We start from the raw sequence: 17,626 nt of genomic DNA, 5'->3' as shown, positions 1-17,626 counted from the left end.
TTACTTACTATGTATAATTTGCTATTCCTTCTAATATTTCTGTGATCTTGAAACATATTTTAACATACTTTTGATATTTGGTGTAACTGCTTACCTGTACTTTAAATTTGTTCTGTTCTGGAGTTTTTCTCCCCGGGTCTCCGGTAAAAACGGGTTTCTGATCCAGTCGGACACTACCGGGTTAACAAATGTTGTGTCTTTCGGCTTTTCCTGGTTAGGGGTCGCCACAGCGGAACTCTGGTCCGCTAATGATTGGCAGTAGATTTTTACGTGCCGAGTTGCCAGCCCTGACGCACAACCTTCAACGAAGGTACGCCCATTCACATATGTCTCCACACAGAAGACGCTCTTGCTGAGAATTGAACAGGACGTCTTACTTTGAGGCGACAACGCTACCGCAGCACCACCACCGCAGTATTACCCGGTTAACAAATGTAAATAAATAAATAAAATAAGTAAATCTAAAATGTTTGCTGCTTCCTTTCAAAAGTCCGGTTGACATTTTCCCTTTTCTTGGTAAAATATAAGAAAATCTTGTACATTCAGCTCTCATAAATTACATCCAGCAAGCATACATTCTCACTTCAGAACAACATGGCTTTGGAAATGGGCATAGCAACATTCTTGCAATATGGTCCCCAAGGATGAAATCTTACTAACATGGATAAAGGCAGTCTTACAGGGGTTTACTTCACTGACTCTCACTTCCTTCATCACTACCTACAAGAAATAGACATCAGCATAGAAATATCTGCCTGGCTTGCTGATAGACTCTTAAGAATCAAAGTAGGATTCAACAGTATGTGATGCAACCCTTCTCCTTAAAGGCATACTTCAGGGATCTAGACTTGCCCTCCTGCTCTTCTCTATTTTTATTAGCAAACTAACACATAACCTTCCTCCTGCTTCCAAAAAACCTGATAAGTTTTATAAAGTGCATGGAGACTGCAAGTTTCTTTAGAGGTGTCCTTCTGATGACTCCTCTGTGGTGTCGGTTTCTTTAGATATGCCTTCCACTAAATTGTTGCCATCTGATAGATAGCAGACGCATGCAAAGACTGGGTAGGAAGGTGAATACTGCTGCTACCCTAGCCTTTAGAGCTGTGAACTGTCAGACACACATGATTAGGTACGTTTTGGCTCTTCTCTCTCAAGCCTGTCATGCTATTTCTGATCTCTCCGATTCTCTTGCTTTGCTTGGGACGTCCTCCCAAGTAGCTTGTCATTCTCTTAAATGGAGCCGTGATGCAGCCGATGCTTCATCTAGGGCTGCTGCTTTTGGATCTGTTTTGTGAGGGTGATTATCTTCGTGTTTCACTGTTGCAGTCATCACATTTGGGTTATCTGTTTGCAGTAGCCCTCAGTCGGCCTGATTATCAAAGTCTTGGGTCCTGCGTCAGTTGCTGTCTCATCTTCCATGACGTCACGTAGTCATGGGTATAAAGCATGCAGCCAACACAATTACATCAGTCTTTCTTGCCGTGCGATGCCCAAAACAGAAGCAGTTCACAAGTGCCGGTCGGCCGACTCCTGAAATTTTCGTTTTAGAGTTTCAGAACCGAAGTCTTCAACTAAAGCTAAGTACCCTGTTGGGGAAACTTTTTCTTGCTCTAAACCGATGTCAGTAAAAGTCAGTAATTGTATTTCATGTGGAAATCAAATACCTCAAAGATTTTCATTTGTATTGTATTCCTTGCCTAGGCCCTGACCACGACGTACTTCGCTGTTGGTTTTGTGCCTTATTTAAACCACAAACTATTCTTCGTAGGTACATTTTCGCTTCTAAATAATGTGGTGTCTTCAGTAAGCCACCCGACTACCGACATTCCGAAAAAACGTAAAGATAAAGAAAGAGACAGGTCGCCTACGTCCAGAGCTGCCGACGATGCTTCTCCTAAGCTAGTCACCAGTACTCATTGAGGCGTTTTAGCAGCCCCTGATACCCACTACTTCAGATTCGCAGGCCTCTACTGAGACCCATTCGGAGTCTGGTATGCCACGAGATGCTTCATCTGTGAAACCTGTGGATGTCTCTACCTTGGATGGGTCCGGAGCCGCTGTGCAGGCAATGGCTTCTGAGGGTGAATTCAGGCCTACTGACTTGCACATTAAACAGGCTCCATCTTCTTCTAGACCTAAAACTCAAACCATGCATAGGAAACCGACACCCAGACCGCATGGTCAGGTCTCTATGCCTAAAAACCAAATGATAAGAATGGCTGAAGACCTTATTACTTTAATCAGGGGAAGCCAACCTTCCCCCCTCTAAGAGACCTAGGACTGAATTTGCTTATGATACTTCTGACCAGGATTCTGAAATTTCTGTCTTCTCTGATGACCAGGGTTTACTCTTATCTACCTATGAGGATTCTGATGCAGAGGACTCTATTCCCCCTGCTTCACCCTCTGAGGATTTTTCTTTTGGTGAAACCTTGCATACTCTTGGGTAACATTTTCACTGCGAAAGCCAGGATTACTCTGAGTCTAAAAAGAGGCTTAGAGATTTCTTACTCCTGCCTCATCACATGCCTTTAGCTATCTCTCCTGTGCTGGACATTGTTGACGATGCCTTTTCTGAATCTAGCTTGGCCCCTGACACTCTACCTCCTGCTCACAGAAAACCTGATAGATATTACAGGGTTCCTGATTCTCATAAGTTCCTTTTTAAAAATCCTACTGCGGATCCTGAGACCATTTCACAGGGACCCAAGGGCATTAAGGCTACTACTGCCAAAAATCCTACCCCCTCTGATAGGGATTCCAGGGCCCTGGATAGATGGGGTAAGAAGGTATACACCCCTGCAACCTTGGCCATCAGGGCCTTAAATTGCCAGTTTCATATGTTAAAGTATCAGCAGCATATCATTGGATTGCTAAAACAGAAAATGATGTTGATTCCTGATTGTGCTGAAAATAAGGATTTACAGGATTTAATGCATTCTGCTGAACAGATTGGAAAACATACTTTGCAGTGTGGTTTTGATTCACTAGAGGCATCTTGCAAGGCTGCTGTCACCGGGTCTGTACTTGGAAGGCATGCTTGGCAGAAGGAGCAATCTTTGCCAGATCATGTTAAAACTAAATTGCTGGATGCTCCCTTAAATCAGGACCGCCTGTTTGACGACAAAGCAGAAGTAGTTCTTAAAAAGATGGAGGAAAAAGCTAAATCTATGCAAACTGTTAAAGATTTCTTACAAGTGCAGCCTCCAAGATTTAGTAGGCATTGGCCTTCTAAGAATTGGTCCTTTCCTGCCTTTTCCAGGCCTTTTCAGTTCAAACCCAGAACCAGCAGAACACACAGGCCTCAGTTCCAGGGTATGCACAGGACTAAGCAGTGGGGGGCTCCCATTTCCAAATCGGGGAGTAGTAAGACTCTCCCCTATGGTAAGCTGTCTCGGTGACTTAACTTTAAAACTTCCAAGCACTTCTCAACTGATTGCTCCTTTAGGGGGAAAGATTGCTCTGCAAGCAAAAAACTGGGAACTCATTACCCAGGACAAATGGGTTTTAAACATAGTTTCCCAAGGATACAGATTTCACTTCCACATGCTACCAACCCCAAACGGTTGGCCAGATCTACCCCCAAATCAGTGGGCAGTGGCTCAATAGCAAGTACCCTCTCTTTTAAGATTAAAGGCCATTCAGACTGTACCAGAAGAGGAAAAGGGACAAGGTTTGTACTCAAGACTTTTCCTGGTACCCAGAAAAGACGACTCATGACGTCCTATCCTGGACCTGTCTATCCTAAACTCCTTTTTGGTGATTCCAAAATTCAAGATGCTAACTCTTCACCAGTTGCTTCCCATGATAGGCAATGATGTCTGGTTGGCAACACTGGATTTAAAGGAAGCTTACCTGCACATCCCAATCAGGGAATTTTGCAGAAAATGCCTACGCTTCAAAGCCGTTCTCTGCACTGCCCTTTGGCTCATCTACTGTGCCCAGGGTATTCATAAAGTGCCTAGCTCCAGTCATTGCATTTTGCAGGCAAAGAAATATTCAGATATACCCATACCTGGACGATTGTTTAATTCAGGCAGAAAGCCAGGACGTATTCCTGAGTCATCTGGCATTTGTAGAAAAGGTGTTAACTTGTCTGGGGTACACCATAAACGAAAATAAATCACATCTAGTACCCTGTCAACAAATTATATTCCTGGGAGCAAGCTTGAACACAACTTCCCAGATGACTTTCCTCACGCCAGAGAAACAAATTCATTTGACAACTTACTTCAAGCTGGTGGCCACAAAAACCATGCTATCTGCAAGGCAAATACTGCAAGCCTTGGGGTTCATGGCCTCGTGCATTCTACTAATTCCATATGCAAGACTGCATATGAGGAAACTATAGTGGTATCTAAAAAGCCTATGGTGTCAACATTCTCAGGATCTAGAAGCAATGATTCCTATCATACCTTACCTACGGTTAGAATTCCTTTGATGGGCAGGCAGAGGCCTGCCACCAGAACAAGGGACTACCATTCACTCTACCCCCTGCCGCCCAAACCTTAACAGATGCATCAGTCTATGTATGGGGGGCTCACCTGGCAGGGAAGTGCATTCAGGACAAATGTGGAACCCAAGTCAAATGCACCTGCATGTCAATCAAAAAGAAATGTTAGCTGTACAGAATGCTCTGACAGCCTTCAAGGACCACATTCTTCCAGGACAATTAATGGTAAAGATGGACAACACCACTGTTATGTGGTTCATAAACAAGCAGGGGGGGGTACCCATTCTTCAACAAACAAGCTTGAAAAGTGGATGCTCTGTCCTTCAGTTGGAAAAATCTATCAGTTTATGCCTTTCCTCCTCTGCCTCTCCTCTCCAGAGTACTGCTAAAGATCAAACAGGACAAACCAAGGATGATACTGATTGCAGCAGACTGGCCACACCAACACTGGTACCCCCTCTTGCGCAGTGTGTCACAGCTGGCCCCATGGCACCTGCCTCAGACCCCTACCCTGCTGTCTCAGCAGGAGAGCCAGATTCTGCACCCCCCAGCTTCAAACCCTGAACATGGCAGCCTGGCTAATTACCTAATCTCTCAGTTACCATCCCTCAGTAAACGAGTGTTAGATGTCATTTTGGAGGCAAGGGGGCGTAGTACTAGAAAATCTTATGCTGAAAAATGGAAATGATTCCGTGCCTGGAACCAAACTCAAGGGATGGCCACAACAGCGCCCAATTTACCTCAGATTCTTCAATATTTAACTGAGATGCTTCACAAGGGTTTTTCCTTTTCCTCCTTCAAAATTCACGCCTCAGCCATTTCAGCTCATTACAACACAGAACCACCCATCTTTTCTCACCCACTGCTCAAGCAGTTCATCAGAGGGGCCAAAAACGTAAGACCACCCAGGAGAGCCCCAACTCCACCCTGGGAACTTAATTTTGTATTGGAAAAACTCACTTTTCCCCCTTTTTAGCCAGTTGCAACTGCAGGGTTAAAATTCCTTTCTTGGAAAATAGCTTTCCTTTTAGCAATCACTTCATCAAGAAGGGTATCTGAATTACAGGCCCTTATGGCAGTGGAGCCTTTCATCATCTTTCATATGGACAGGGTGTCCCTCGGGACCAAACACTCTTTCATGCCCAAGGTGGTATCCAGTGTGGCTCTTAATCAGTCCATTCACTTGCCAACCTTCTTTTCTAATCCACAGAGCAAAGGGGAATGGATACTGCACTCCTTAGATGTGCACAGACAACTTAGATTTTACTTGGACAGGACTAAACCTCAAAGGAAATCTGAACAACTGCTGGTGGCATTTGCTGCAGGGGCAGAGGGGAAGGCTATTTCAAAGCAAACCATTTCTAAATGGATAGGCCATTGCATTCATTTCTGCTATAAGCACCATGGAAAACCTATCCCACAGGGGATTAGACCCCATTGAACCAGGGCTGCATCTACCTCTACATCCTTTTTCAGAGGTGTCCCTACCAGAGACATCCTAGAAGCTGCTACCTGGAGTTCTGTACATACTTTCACCAAGCATTACCATTTGCCAATCTTCTCTAAATCCAGAACTGGCTTTGCCACTGCAGTCTTGCAGGGCCTTATGGCTGGTCCTGATGCTATCTAAATTCCTCCTCCCATCCTTAGCTTTGGGAATCTACCCAAATGTGATGACTGCAACAGTGAAACACGAACAACATAGTACAGTTGTGTACACTTGCCATAAATGTAGATGTTCGAATGTATTCACTGTTGCAGTCCTGGTTACCCTCCCTCCAGCCCCCTGACTTCATTTGGCTATATCTCTATTCTCCTTTACTATACTTAAAAGCTTTTTGGTGTATTTGCTTTTTTGTTGGAGGTATAACCTTGTATGTGTGTGTGTGTGTGTGTGTGTGTGTGTGTGTGTGTATATGTGTGTGTGTGTATATATATATATATATATATATATATATATATATATATATATATATAGATATATAGATATATATATATATATATATAGATATATATATATAGATATATAGATATATATATATATAGATATATATATATATATATATATATATATATTATTGCTTCCCATTAAGGGGGGCACCTGACATCTGGGGCAAGAAAAACTGATGCAATGGCGTTGGCTGCATGCTTTATACCCCTGACTACCTGACGTCATGGAAGATGAGACAGCAACCGACGCAGGACCCAAGACTTTGATAATCAGGCCAACTGGCAAGCAGGTAACCCAAATGTGATGACTGCAACATTGAATGCACTCGAACATCTACATTTATGGTAAGTGTACACAACTGTACTTTCCTGGCTCAGACTTCATTCTTTGCCTGATATTAAGGTTAAACTGATGGATGCTCCTCTGGATAATAAGCATTTATTCGGTGCTGCTGCTGTGGAGTTGTCCCTGCAAGAAAAGTGCAAGGCCTTACAGGAGTTGAAGCATATTTTTTTCCCCTCTGCTCAAGTTTTAGAGGATTTATCCTAATACTGTAAGTCTGCCTTTGTTTGTAGACTGTCTCATCATCCCTCCCCCTAAGGTAAAAAGGATTTTAGAAGGGCTACCCAAACTCCTACTCAGAAGCCTCCTTTTCCTGACAGACCAGGTACGTATTATCTGACTATTCTGTTCTTATCTGTCAGATTTGTCTTTATCCATGTCTTTCCCTGTCCCTTCCTATGTGGGTAAAGGTTATGCAAGACTCCTGGGTTCTTTCCATAATTTGCCAGGGTTATTATACGGTTTGGAACCCCCCTCCCCCTTTTTGGAAATTCCTCAGCCTACTCAGGAACAACTTACCCTTGTTTCCAGAGGTACTTCAGGGTCTGTTGGCTCAAGGAAGAATTCATGAAGTTCCACCTCCTCAGAGGGGGAAGGGATTTTACTCCAGAATGTTCTTGGTCCCCAGGAAAGAAGGCACTTGGAGACCCACTCTGGATCTTTCTCAGCTAAACACCTTTTTGAAGGTCCTTTCCTTTCAGATACTATCCCTTCAAACCTTATTTCCTTTGCTGTTTCCCTGGATCTCAAGGATGCTTATCTACACAATCCTGTTCATCTCTTTTTCAAGAAGTTTTTACGATTCTTTGTTTCTTCCTGGCATTTTCAGTTCTGTTTTACCTTTTGGCCTCTTTACTGCCCCACTGGTCTTCCCCAAGTGTCTTGCTGCTTTGATTGCTTTCTGTAGGCTGAGGGTGGTATACAGGTCTTTCCCTACCTAGACAACCTGCTTATTCAAGCGTCCTCTGTAAGAGATCTTACTTCAGCATCTGTACTTTTATCATTTTTCTCTTGCAAAGCCTGGGGTTTACAGTAAATATTCAGAAGTCACACCTAGCTCCTTCTCAGGATCATGTTTTTCTGGGTTGCACGATCCAGACTGTTCCATTGCTGGCATCCCAGCCTCCTTCCAAGGCCTTAACTCTCATTACTTTCAGTCCCTTCTTATTCTTTTTTCAGTCACAACCAGAGACTTTCTGAGGGTTCTGGGTTATATGGCTTCCACCATTAATATGCTCCCTCTAGTCAAGCTCCACATGAGAGCATCAGTGTTTTTTAAAGTCAGTTTGGCTTTAGCATTTTCCTCCTTTAGATTTTCTAGTTGTTCTTTTGCCATGCCTCAAGCTGGAACTTCAGTGGTGGATTCGTCAGTTGTCCCTCAACCCAGGGCTTCCTTTTCAACCTTCAGTCACCTGTCAGAAACTTTCACAGATACTTCAGATGTGGGATGGGGCCTCCTTCAGATGTCTGAAGGTACAGGGCCTTTGTTCACTTCAACAAAAGAAAGACCACATAAGTGTTAAAGATGACCGCTCTTCTGCTTGCTGTTCAGGCTTTTCATTTTCTTTGTCTTCCAGGGCCCCATCTCAAGATTCTCACAGTCAATACCACAGTGATATGATATGCCAACAAGCAGGGGGGGGGGGGGCAAGGTCTTATCTCCTGTGGAGGTTAGCTCTTCAGGTTTGGGAGCTGACTATCCAGTATCAGGTGACCCTTCAGGCAGTTTACATTTCCTCAGATCAGAATATAGTGGCAGATTCTCTGAGCAGGCCAATAACACTATCCCACTAGTGGATGCTTCACAGGGATATGTTTCTGGACATTGTCTACCAGTGGGGTACTCTTCAAGTAAATCTATTTGACTCCTTTCTGAACAGACAATTTTCTCTATTTTGTGCCAGAATCTCATGCTGTCTGGCTTAGAAGGCAGATACCACCTTTGTTTTTTGGAGCAGGATGGTTCTTTATGCCTTCCCTCCCCTTCCTCTCATCCCAAAAGTCCTGATCAGGATAAAACAGGATGCTCCCAAAATCTCGCTGGTGACTCCCTTTTGACCCAGACAGCATTGGTTCCCTGTTTCTTCTGCATCTTGCAAAGGGCAGTCATCACAAGGTACCTTGCAGGGTGGATCTACTCACACAAGATAAGGGATCTCTCATCCAACCCCACCTGTCCACTCTTCAGCTGACATTGTGGGTGATCTGGTTTTGATCCCCTACTGACACCTTTTTTCTGGGGATTTGTTTCAGGTCCTACTGGAGACAAGGAAACCCATTACTTTGAAATCTTACTCATCCAAATGGAAGAGGTTTTCTGTTTGGTGTCTTTCTGGTAACCTGGAACCACCTACTGTGGATGTTCCCTTGGTTCTGTCTTATTTGTGAATTGCTCAATGCTAGGTTGGTATATTCTTCTGTTAAGGCCCACCTGTTGGCTATCTCTGCTTGTCTGCCTTGGACTCCCTCTTTAGCCTCTAGATTTGAGGCCAAACAGTTTCTTAAAGTCATCCGTAACATTAGGCTTCTCAGGAAGCCTGTCCCTCCTTCCTGGGATCTTAACTTTGTTTCAGAAAAATTGACCCAGGCTCCTTTTGAGCCTGCTGCTTCAGCTTCCTTACAGTATGTTCTTCGAAGACAACGATGTTTGGCCCTTACTTCTGCCAGACAAGTGTCTGAGCTGCAAGCCCTTATGGCTGTTCCTCCTTTTTTAGTTCTTCATAAGGACCGGGTGTCCCTTCGTACTAATACTTCTTTTATTCCCAAGGTGGTTAATGAGTTAGTGAGAAGGTTTTGCACACCTTGGATTTGCATAGACAACTCCGATATTTGCATAAGACTAAAGCTTTTCCTAAATCTGAACAGTTTTTTGTTTCCTTTCATCCTAGATCTTTAGGTTTGGCCTTTCCAAGCAAACTATTCCTTCTTGGATATCTAAAGCCATTTCTTTTTGCTTCTCTTTTCATGGTAAGAGCCTTCCTTCCTGTGTTAAGGCTCATTCCACTAGTGCTATGGCTTCTTCTGGTACTTTTTTTCAAGGGTTTGGATACTAATTCCATTCTTGATGCAGCAACCTGGACTTCTCTGCATACTTTTGCTAAGTATTATAAGTTGAATGTGATTTCTAGGGCCAGAGCTGGCTTTGCCAGGGCAATTCTCCATAGCTTCCTAGAGGGCTGTGCTGGCCCTTCCTCCTCCTAATCTTCTTCCTGAGCTTTTGCACTCTCCTGTTGTAAAGAGTAGTGCAACAGTATTCACTCCCTCCTTCCTCCTCCTAGTCCCTTTTCCTTCTGGATGTGCTTGTTACCTACTTTTACCCTTGGACTGTCATTCTCACTGGGGCTTTTCAGTTCTGAGAAAGGTAAGTTTGGATGTCACCTTTATGTCCTACGTGGTGCACGGGGAGCATACATGTGATGTACGGCATGCCTTTTACAACCAAAAGGCTTTGGTATCTTAGGCGGACATTGGGCTGCTTCCTGATGTTTAGAATACTCCAAAAGTGAAGACAGACATTTGCTGTTATTGTAAGATTTTACACAACTGTGCTTTACCCAGGCTTTGCCTGGAATATGTAATTTTTAATCGGTGTACTACCCTAGTAAGCAAACCTAAATGCTTTTATATTGCATCTGAGTTTATTTCATTATTGTTTAAAATGCCTGTGTCATTATTTTGTTTTGTTTTAAATACCACAAGCAGAGGATTGCGTTATCTGCCACTGACACAATGACTCTACTGTGTGCTACTCATTTGTCTGTTACCTTTAATACTTTTGAAGTTCAGGCAAAACTGGCAAATTAAAGCCAGTTTAAGAACTGAGGCCAGTGTAGGGATTCGTAAAGTGCATAGTAGTTTTCTTGAATAAGCTCTGAATGTAGATTTGCCAGTGGTAGGTTTGACTGACTAAATTGATTTTTAATCTAATTTTGGAAATACTTTCAAGGTGAAGGGCAATGAGTTAACCTAGGAATAAGGGCAGTCATAGATGTGACTGCTGTTTTTAAGTCTGGGATTTGCAAAAATGATAGCTTACAAAGTTTGCAAACTTTTTTTTTTTTCCATATCCTAAAGAAAGTGTGCATGTTGCTTTCGTAAATTGCAGTTTTGATCAGGCCTGAGAATTGGGTGCTTGTGGAAAAGTGGTATGATTATAGTGAGAGGAATGAATGAAAGAGATGAGCTTCTAATGTGATGGAACTTATTCATCTTCCTTTACCTGTAGGACTCAAAGCCAGCAGCACTGTAGCAGCTGCACACGTAAAACTTTCCAAGGCCACCTAACTCTGCCTCATTCTACACAGTTTTGTGTTTGGAAGAATCTTCTCCAGGTTTTTTTTTTTACTGTGGGTAAATGCAGTTTGCTTTGCTGACTTTACATGGCTATCTTCCAATTTAGGAAGAGTTTTGTTATGCTTATGCAATTTTTAAGCATTTTAACACCCTGGACACTTCTAATTTCTTAAGCTTTAATTTTAAGGTTAGTAATTTTAATGTATTTTGTTTTTACCTGATATTCTACTCCCATTTGTTGCATTTGAACTTTAACTCTTGGGAATTTTTTCAGATGATTGCTTTGCCAACACAACTGGTAGAATCAGAATGCATTTTTCTTTAATTACTGGCTTTCTTCTAACAAGTAGTTAGACTTACTATATTTTATGTAGGGGGTGGTGTTGGTCTAATAGTTAATGTATTTACTTCGCAAGCTCAAGGTACAGGGTTTGATTCTCAGATTTGAAAGGGAAATTGGCTAGGATTAAAGTGGTCTAAAAGGGCATCTAGCCTAGTACTTTCCTATGAATGTCTGTGTTCATCTGTGAATGTCTTGAAGTGGGTTTCGTACATTTTATCCGGTATTTATGGAACTTGTTTTTTTGTTTGACCCTCTCACCAGCATAGTTCTCTTTTTTTTGTCAGTTGTAGTGGTATGTCAGTACTTCTCAGGTACTGTGAAGGCACTTGTCCTATTTTAGCTTTGTCCTTGGTCTCTATTCTTCTTCTTCTTTCGGCTTTTCCGGTTAGGGGTCGCCACAGCGGGTCATCTGTCCGCTCATGATTGGCAGTGGAGTTTTTCAGTGTCGAGTTGCCAGCCTGGCGCCCAACCTTCCACAGAAGGCGCACACACATTCACACCTAGGGCCAATTTAGAGTGTCCAATCCACCTACTGCATGTCTTTGGGATGTGGGAGGAAACCAGAGCACCCGGAGGAAACCCACGCGACCACAGGGAGGTCATGCAAACTCCCCACAGAAGGCACCCCAGCCAAGAATCGAACCAGAGAACCTCTTGCTGTGAGCCGACAATGCTAACCGCTGCACCACCGTGGCCGCCCTTGTCCTTTGTCTCTATTGTTTATGAAAAAATAAAGCTTTGTTCTTAAACATTAATGTTTTATTTCTTTCTTAAGAAATATGTGATAAAAGCCAAGATTAGATCTTGCATCCTCTTACCAGCACTCTTTGGGCATACATGGTAGCTGTGGTAATTCTTTTCACTAAAAATAATAAAATATGACAAAAAAAATGTAGAACAAAAATAAAACATTTTAATAATCTAGCACCTCGGCATTTTGTCTTTCAGCGGTTAATACATTTCACACATTTACGAGATACCTTTTATACTAAATCAGTCAAAAATTATACATCAGTGCTAAAATAATTAACTATTTAAGCAATCAACATAAACTCTACAAATTACAATCATATTAAAACATTGACAATGTTGGCAAGATTATAGAACATACTTAAAACTACAGATCATTCCTCTAAGTTCATTATTCAACCTGTAGGGTTTTAGTTTTTGAAATTTAAGAATTAATTCTGCTTCCTTACTTTTTAAAACATTTTCAGTTAATCCATCACATGTTAAAATCGCTTTTACTCACAGTAACATACTCATTTTATTAAGTTAATACCCCCCCATGTTGCATATTAATATGTTCAGATACTGGGTCGTATTCTTGATGTCATTATTATGCTCCAGCATTCTCATTTTAAACTTCCTTTTAGTCTGACCAGTAGAATTCAGTCCATAAACAACTAGTTGTATATACAACCCCTTTTGAATCACCATTATGAAACCCCTGTCATTGAAACTTTCTATGATTAATGTATTTACGATATCTATGTTTCTATATATGCTACAGTTACCACATGGAGAAGTTCCCTGTGGTCCCTCTGTATCTATAATCATTTTCTCTCTCCTGTAAATAACTGCGCACTAATACGTCCTGTATATTCATACCTGTCATAGATACCATTCAAATCAAGTCATTATCCCTAAAATAATCATCCTTCTTTACAATGTTCCACTGTTTTTTTCACAAAATAAATTATTTTGTGTCTTGAAAAGTTTTCATTTTCATTAACATGAAAAAATAATGCCCTTCTAGCCCTATCTCAAGATTCAGAAAAGGCCTGTTTATATCAGTTGGATAATCCCTATTTGAAAACAGTAGTTAGAGATTCTGCTTCTTTTATTGTAGTCCGCCCATTTAGTACAGGCTCTTTTAATTCTCAGCCAAAGGGTAAAGCTGTTGATTAGGATGACGACTAATACTATTTAAAAAATAAATGCTGCTGGGTCTTTTCTATGGAGTTTCATATACATTTTTTACCACAGCCCTAAAGTTCCAAATGTAAAAAAAAAAATTATTTGTTCTATTCATACACCTCGTAAATTAATATAATTAAGCAATAACTGACGAGTGGGTGTGGGTATATTGCTTTACCCACGATTGGCATGGTTTGATCATGAGGGCAAAGCCAGAGTGATTAAACAAAGCCAGCTGTGGGTAAATCCTCCTATACCTACAACTACGAGTCAGTAGTTGTTATTATGCAGTGAAATTATTTAAGAAAAAAAATTGCTTACCTGTCTTAAATAATGTCTTCTTAAAACAGCACCATAGTGTTCCTTCACATGGTTTCCTGTTTCTTCTGCGTTTGTTGATATACTGTGCATGTGTATGGCACTTGCATTCCTAAGCTTGCAGAATACATCTGGTCATCCTGTTGCTTCCTGCATACACACCACTGCTGAAAAGTGGCAAACCTACAACCAAACAAGTAAGGGTATGGCCTGAGGGAGCAGTCTTGGCACTCTAGGACTGCTTCTTCGAATGTATGAGCTGGTCAGTGTTTGGAGATGCAGCTATAAAGAAACACCATATTGACCTGGTGGAGTACACAGAATCTGTGATGACCTATATTTCAAAATGTTTTGATGAAGTAGCAGTCATCAAATGCATCACCATCCACGCTAATCAGAAACCATGGCTATCTGGTGAAGTATATGAGCTCCTAAAGGCTTGTAATGCTGCATTTAAATCAAAAGACAAGATGCCCTAAGAGAGACCAGAGCAAATCTAAGAGGTATAAAGGAGGCTAAGAGGACCTACGGGCATAATTCAGGGACACTTCTCTGACCAAAGGGACTCCAGATGTCTCTGGCAAGGCATACAAGCCATAACCAACTACAGGCCTGCATCCACCCCATGTGGTGATGACAGAGAGTTTCTGAACAAACTAAACTACTTCAGCAGATTTGATCTGGACAGCAACACTGTGCCAAATAAGCTCCCTGTCGAACAGTGTGAGGCAGTGCTATGTCTAAGAACGTCTGATGTTCTGAAGATCCTGAGGCGAGTAAACCAAAGAAAGGCAGCTGGTCCTGATAATATGGGAAGGGTTCTAAGAGACCGCTACCACACTGTCCACTGTACTAACAGATATATTCAGCACATCCCTGCAACTAGCCATTGTACCCAATTGTTTCAAAAATACAATCATTCCCTTATTCAAGAAATCCCATCCAACAAGCCAAAATGATTACCGGCTAGTTGCTCTTACAGCAACAGTAATGAAGTGTTTCGAGCTGTTGATCAAGAACCATCTGTCTTCAAGCCTACCTGCAACACTGGATACATTACAGTTTGCTTATAGATTTAACTGCTGCATGGCTGATGCAATAGCTATAGCTTATGAATCCTTGGTACATCTAGAGAACAAGAATTGTTGTGTCAGCTTACACTGCAAAACATCTAGACTGAACAGGAGCTTCTTCTCTCTATCCATAAGGCTGCTGAACTTGAATGCCAGGCATGACAGTGAATGTTAGATCAATATGCCTCTTGCTGTGGAGTATCATCTACAGTTATCACTCTGGTAAATTGTTTCAGTAACTGGTACAGTTAGCCTGATTTCTTATGCTGTTACATCCTGAATGTGCATTAGTCAGGAATGCATCATCACTCCATACATGTGCAATATGAACATCAGAATATATCATACTACAACTGATGAAGTGCAATATTCTAAGCAATTACGATGTGAAGTCATAGTCTTGCAGTACCTATTAGTTTAATATTGTCTAATGTCTTCCAGTCCAATTGTGGTAATTTATTGTTAATATTTTAATCATAACTGTATGTGCATTATTCTTACTGTCATTCAGACTGTGTGTTCATCGTTATGTCTTGCACGGAGACCAAAGGAACGTAATTTCATTCAGCTTGCACTGCTGTTTACATCTAATTGACAATAAAGTTTACTTTGATTACATCAGTGCTGTTGAAAACAGCAAGCAAAAGGAAGATCTCTTGCTTTTTTAACTGTAAAATCCAAACAGATAAGAGAGAAACAGGGCAGAAATACAAGGAAAATCTGGCACATCTTTAGTGAAACTTAAGTGTGTGCCATTATTTGGTGATTTCATTCCTCAGTGAGTTGTCAAAAAAGCACAAATTTTATGAAGAACAGACCAAAACTATGAGACAAAAATCTGGACATTCTTTGAAAATCTGGATAGCTGAGATGTATTCCTTTACAACGGGCATGCTGGTTGGTCTGTCCAATCAACATGGATGTTTTTGAGTAATTATTATCTAATGTTATATAATAATTTATTATTAATAATAATATGCTCAGTATATAAGGTAGCTTGTAAATGTGTTCAGTTTAAGTCTTGAAAGGCAAAATGACAATCCGCTAAATTAATATTAAAATGCTTTATTTTTTGGTCTTGCTTATTTGATTTTTTGAGCAGCCTAGGTAAATATACATATGTTGACTTTGGCCTGTGTTTGTTATAGCAAACTAAGCCATCTGAAACCTTTTATAGTTGTTTTGAGTTGATGGGGACTCTTCTGTTTGGACTGTCACCTAGCCTATCCGGTTTAAAGGTAGGTTGTGGTCTTTTGTGTGTTGGATTTGACTCCATGTCTGTGTCCTACCCTGCTTCATTTTTCAGCGCTAGGATTAGATGCAAGATGTTTCTTAGACAGTGATATCCATATTCCAGTTCATGTAGTGGCCCTCTCCCAGGCTCTGACCTCAGTTTCAGGATCAAATGTGTCCTTGACCCCAGGGATGTGGCACCGAGGGTACTACAGCCTTTTTGACTTTGAGCTGGGTCAGTGCCAGGTGCTGTTTGGTCTCAAGTCTGACTTTTTGAAAGTTGAGTACTTTGGCACTGAAAGTTTTTCATTCTGAGCTGAGATTTTTTTTTTGACTGTGGTAATACAGTCAGTCAGTGGACAGGGTTGTTGCCCCCATTGGGAGCCTGAGAACTTGGATCCGGTTTCAGTGGTTTCACCAGTACTATCCTAGGATATGCTTTTGGATTCTATTTTTTTTCTCTCCCTGATTTTGGTGTACCTTCTTGCAGACAGCAACTGAAGTTTGAATTCCTGCCATTTGTGGCACTGCTACCCATTAGTTAAATATGTAAATTTATTTTGAGGAGATGTACATTTTACAGTGAGGTTGTCGGATGGAATAACTTAATACTAGATATCGTAGAGTTTGTAAATTTAATGTACTATGCAAGAACATGTAAAAAATGTAATCCAGGCTGGCACAAAATTTGTGACAGTATGACCAAGGATTTTTCTTACAGTAGGCATGAATTTCATCTACTTCCAGACATGCAAGAAAGAGAGAGAAACAGCAGAAACTTTTTATCTGCCTTGTGACAGAGAGCACATGACGAGAACCTTTGGACCTTCCTTATGGAAATGAGTAGACATGACCAGGCTTCTCAATTTGTCCTCTGTTGTGTATATTTTTATATTAGTCATAGAGTAGGCTGGACTTGCAATGCATTGCGTAACAGTTAAATAGTTAAAATAATAGCACAGAATAATCTTAAGTAATATTAAACCTTGGATGTCATTTGAAAGTATCAAATCTGTGAGTGATATCGTTAACACACTACTGGTTTACCAGATTTCTCTTCACTGAAGTGTTTGTATCAATGGTCTTAAACTTTACTTTCCATGTAGGTGCGAAACCGTCTCTGTTGTCCTGCTAATAGATTGCATATAGTCTAGTGCCTCTTAGTTATTTTCTACAAATTTCCACATTCCTGTTATTGAGCACTTAAGTGTGGCATAACACTTTTTCCTTCAGAGGCCTTAGTCTGATTACTTCTCTGTTGTTTTGTTGGAGGGCATATTGACGATGCTTTTTGGTGTTTTTTGTCATCTTTGTAGATATCCCTTCCTTCTTGAGGCCCTGGCCCCATACCTTACCTTAGTTTAGGCTAAGTCTTGTCTTCCCAAGACTCAACATTGCACTACTTTTAGGATGTCCTTCACTGTCACATCTATTCCCTGGTTGCAAGCTTTTGCCTTAAGAGTTCCCACTTTTCATTCAGAATATTATTTATTTCCCCAATAGCCACATTGTTTACAGTCTGATAGCCTAATATGAACTGGATTTGATTGTTGGGGACTCTGGGTCTAGAAGTTCTCTTCTATCATATATTCTTGAAAGAGTTTTAATGTAAGTTTTCACTTTCATCGCGATACATTTGTGAGTCAGATATCTCCAGTTTAGGTCCTTCTGAATCGGCTGTTTTTTGAGATGTTTATAAT

The 17,626-nt window shown here is 41.2% G+C and overlaps 1 protein-coding gene across 1 annotated transcript in view; it reads left to right on the top strand.

Annotated features, from left to right (window-relative positions):
- The window catches only part of LOC122812113 (ubiquitin-conjugating enzyme E2 D4), a 570,471-nt gene that overhangs the window by 192,242 nt on the left and 360,603 nt on the right, over positions 1–17,626 (top strand). The window lies entirely within an intron of this gene.

Source organism: Protopterus annectens, chromosome 9.part0, assembly GCF_019279795.1.
Source record: "Protopterus annectens isolate FY-2018-M chromosome 9.part0, PAN1.0, whole genome shotgun sequence".
Lineage (NCBI taxonomy): Eukaryota > Metazoa > Chordata > Ceratodontiformes > Protopteridae > Protopterus > Protopterus annectens.
This window is presented reverse-complemented; position numbering and strand designations above follow the sequence as displayed.